The sequence below is a fragment of the Talpa occidentalis genome, unplaced genomic scaffold (assembly GCF_014898055.3).
Source record: "Talpa occidentalis isolate TD23 unplaced genomic scaffold, MPIMG_talOcc4v2.1 talOcc4.7, whole genome shotgun sequence".
NCBI classification, from domain to species: domain Eukaryota; kingdom Metazoa; phylum Chordata; class Mammalia; order Eulipotyphla; family Talpidae; genus Talpa; species Talpa occidentalis.
Genome location: NW_023605083.1, coordinates 81,088,563 through 81,093,026, shown reverse-complemented (window position 1 = coordinate 81,093,026; position 4,464 = coordinate 81,088,563). Strand labels below are relative to the sequence as shown.

The following is a 4,464-nucleotide window of genomic DNA, read 5'->3' as shown; positions in this document are numbered from 1 at the left end:
GGTGTCATATCTAAGAATTCATTGCAGGCGTATAAAAGCACAATTCATTTCTTGTGTTGAGCTTGTGCCCTGCAACTTTGCTGAGTTCATTTATTAGCTCTGGTTGTCTTATGGATTCATCAGGATTTTTCATGTATAGGATCATGTCAACTGTGAATAGAGATAGTTTTACTTCTTCCCTTTCAACTGAATGTCTTTTATTTCTTTATCTTGTCTCATTGCTCTGGTTCTAATCTCAGTACATTGTTGACTAGCAGTGGTGAAACTAGCCATCTTTGTAAGGGGAAGGTGCTCAGTCCTTAACCTTTGGCCATGATGCTGCTTGTGGGTTTTCATAAATTTCTTTTATCATGTAAAAAAAATGCCATTTTGGCCTCCCTGGTAGTGCAAGGGGTTACTACACTTGATCTTAGCCAAAAGGCCGAGAAGCGATTGTGTGCAAGGGGTTAAGACGCAACCTATGAAGCTGTCTGCAGCCACTGCAGCATGAGTTCGATCCCCGGCCAGGGAGCTACCCACATGGCACAGCAGACCTCTCCTAACTCACCCGCTGTTCCAGTGTATTTCAGTGGATCTGCCTGTTTTGTTCCCCACTCTGTCTCTGGTGAATCCTCACGCCCCCCACACCTCTGTCCTTACCCCAGTTCTTGTATGCATAAATAGATAAATCTTTAAAAACCATTCTCTTCCTAGTTGTCTGAATGTTTTTATCATAGTGCTATTATTGCATCAATTGAGAACATCAGATGTTATTTTTCCTTCTTTCTATTAATGTGGCATATTACATTAGTTGATTTTCTTGTGTTGAACCACCCTGCATTCTCTTGATGTCTGAGACATCAGTCATCCAGGCTTCCCCTATTTCTCTCTAGCTGCTCCCTTTCAGTCTGTTTTGCAGGCTTACTCTGCTCAGCAATGAAATGCTGAAATTCCTCAAGACTAAGTTGTAGGTCCCTTTCTCTTCCCCACAATGTGGTTTCCCCAAACCCATGGCATTCATTCCCACTTCTAGCATATATCCAGCCTGAGTTCTAATCTGGTATATTCCTTCTCATCTTTTCTTCTTTTTCTTCTTCTTCTTCTTCTTTTTTTTTTTTTAATTTATACAAGAGCCAGGGTACAGGCCAGATGCACGGGAGGGTGAAAGGATTCACCAGAGATAGAGCGGGGAACAGAACAGGCAGACTGACGAAATACACTGCTGAGGGGAGCAGTGGGCGAGATAGGAGAGGTCTGCTTGCCATGTGGGTTGCTCCAAGGCTGGTGGGGATTGAACCGGCACTGCAGAGGCTGCTGACAGCTTCACAGCGCTGCACTCAATCACCTGCGCAACCAGGGAGGCCCCTCATCTTTTCTTCTGGGTATCTCAAAGGCACATTGTACTTAACATGTGCCAAACTACTCCTCCTCTGGGACTCCCCATCTCAGTTATCCTTCCAAGTGCACCAGTCAGAAATCTAGAAATGATGTTATCTCCTCCCTCACCTGCTAAACATCGCTGGAATCTATTTACTACCCCTGAGCTCTTTTGAGATGTCTGTAATTCAGGCTATGACTATGTCTTGGCTGGATTGTGACAACTGCCTTCTAATTTTCCTACTCTCCTCCCTCTAGTCAGTTCTCATGGTCACCAGTGTGATCCTCTCAAACATAAATTAGATCCTGTAACTCATCTGTTTAAAATATTCCAATGGTGTCTGTTTGTGTAGCATTAAGACCATATCCTCACAAGACCAACAAGGTCCTGCAAGATCCCATCTTGTCTGCTTCTCTCACCTCATCTCACCCCAGCTCCTCCTGGCTCTTCAAATTGCAGCCATACTGGCCCACATCAGTCCCTGTAAGATTTCACACTCTTCCCATCACAGGGTACACTCCATGGAATATTCTTCTTTCACCCTGTCACCTAGGTAGTCCTCACTCATTCTTCAGACTCCAGCTAGACCGTCACTTCCTTGGAGAAACCATCACTTATCTCCTTGACCAAGTTAAATCCTCCTTCCATTTGGTAGTTATCACAGTTGCAACTTGATGACTCATATATAATTTATTATTTTTTTTAAGATTTATTCATTTTTGCATAAAAGAGCTGGGGTGTATGCCAGAGGTGAGGGAGGTGGTGAATGGATTCACCAGACACAGTGTGGAGGGCAGAACAGGCGGATTGACTGAAATACACTGCTGAGGGGAGCAACGGGCAGGACAGGAGAGGTCTGCTGTACCATGTGGGTTAGCTCCCCGGCCAGGATCGAACTTGTGCTGCAGTGGCTGTCAATAGCTTCATAGTGCTGAGACTTAACCCCTTGTGAAACCAGGGGGGCCCTAGTACATAATTTATTAATCTCTGTCCTCCCTCCTCCCCTGTACTCGACTGTTAAGTTTCATGACGGTAGAGACCTAGATGACTTTTGGTTTTTGTTCATCCTTGTATCCCCAGGCCTGGCACAATACTAGTGCATAGTAAGTGCTCAATGAATACCCACCCTATGAGCGAATGAATGGGTCTTCTGGGATACAGTGGAGTGGAGTGGAAAGGCCAAGAGTCTGACTTTTAGACTTGACATTGCCACTCATCAGTTCTTATTACCTTGGACAAGTCATCTTTCTGAGTCTCAGTTTTCTACCTATAAAATAGAAAAGAAGGGCCTCCCTGGTGGCGCAGGTGGTTGAGCGCTGCACTTTGAAGCTGTCCTCAGCCTCTGCAGCGTGGGTTTGATCCTAGCCAGGGAGAAACCCACATGGAGCAACAGATCTCTCCTGCATCGCCCACTGCTCCCCTCAGCAGTGTCTTCGGTCCGTCTGCCTGTTCTGCTCCCTGCTCTGTCTCTGGTGAATCCTCTTACCCTCCTGTGCCTCTGGCCTGTACCGTGGTTCTTGTATAAGTAAACAAATCTTTAAAAAAATAAAATAGAAGTGCCTGAGCAATGTGAAAATGCAGGATGATAAAATGTACTATGGCAACTTAATAACCTCCATGAACTTTAACTTATCTTATAAAATGGGGCTATGGGCCTCCCTGGTAGCACAAAGGGTTAAGTTTCAGCACTGTGAAGCTATCAGTAGCCACTGCAGCATGAATTTGATTTCCAGCCAGGGAGGTAACCCACATGGCACAGCAGACCTCTCCTCTCTCCTCTGCTGCTCCCCTCAGCAGTGTATTTCACTCAATATGCCTGTTCTTCTCCCCAACTCTGTCTCTGGTGAATCCTCTCAACCTCTCCCCCTGCACCTCTGGCCTACACCCCAGCTCTTGTATGCATAAATAAATAAAATAAATCTTAAAATAAATAAATAAAATGGGGCTATAAACCCTACCTTGGAAGTCGTTGTGTAAATTAGAATTGGGCAGTGGAAAGTTCTCAATAAGTGATACCTACTACTGTTGTAATCAATGGAGAAAAAATGGGGAATGGATTATGCAAATGTGGGAAGGAAAGTCATGCATATGAGATAGAAAGATGGTTAGCAGATGAGAGGCTATTTTGGGGAATAACAGGACCTGAAGTTAAAGAAAATCAGAGAACATAGCTTGAATGGAAACAACATGCTTATATTAGCTTTGGAGAAGAGAGATGGTATAATGATAGTGCAGGGAAGATTATTCCGGCCTTTGTGGCTTATCTCAGCTACTGTATGCATTATTTATTTTGTAAAGCCCTTATAAAATGGGCCTAAAATTTTTAAGCATTTTTTTTTTGGCACTACCTAAGAAATCCATATTTATTGTGCAAAATAGCAGAAAATACATAGCAATTTAATGAAAACATCTGTAACCTCACCACCCAGATAGGATTACTCTAATATTTTGCTATATTATATATTATCAGATTGTTTTCAAGGTATATGTTTTGAGGGCCCAATTATATTTATAAAAGCTTGGTAGGAGGTAAGTGGAAAATTATAGAAGGATGGCAGAGCTGAAACATACCATTTGATGCATCCCTGAAGGGACTTTTAATTATTTTTTAATGATTTAATGATTACTCAGTAGGCTCTTTCTGGTGGGGTGAACCTTGCCTTGACTTCTCCAGCACACGTGAGGAGAAATGAGACAGTGTGCATGACCTAGAAGTAAATGTGGAAAAAATTATGAGGAGCCATCACGTGCTGAAGAACAAAGGCAGGATGAGGTGATTTTATTTGATAGATGAGGAGTAAGTATGAATTTGGGGGAAAGAGCAAAGTGTTCCATGGCTTTGTGTTTGGGGGTCGTGATCCCAGAACCCAGCTGTGTTATTATCACTGTGGTGTTGTCAATGAGGAAGGAGTGGGCTGAGGTGTTTCTGTTTGGCACATGTTTTGGGATATACTGGAGGTGTGAAGTAACACAGACCCTTAAGTGATAGAAACTCACTTTTTTTTAAGATTTATTTATTTATGCATACAAGAGCTGGGATGCAGGCCAGAGTTATGGGGGGTGAGAGGGTTCCCCAGAGACAGAGTGGGGAGCAGAATAGGCGGATC

General features: G+C 43.5%; 1 pseudogene; it reads right to left on the bottom strand.

Moving 5' to 3' along the window:
• Positions 1–323: 323 nt before the first annotated feature.
• LOC119233218 (U2 spliceosomal RNA) lies at positions 324–433 on the bottom strand (annotated as a pseudogene).
• Positions 434–4,464: the final 4,031 nt, after the last annotated feature.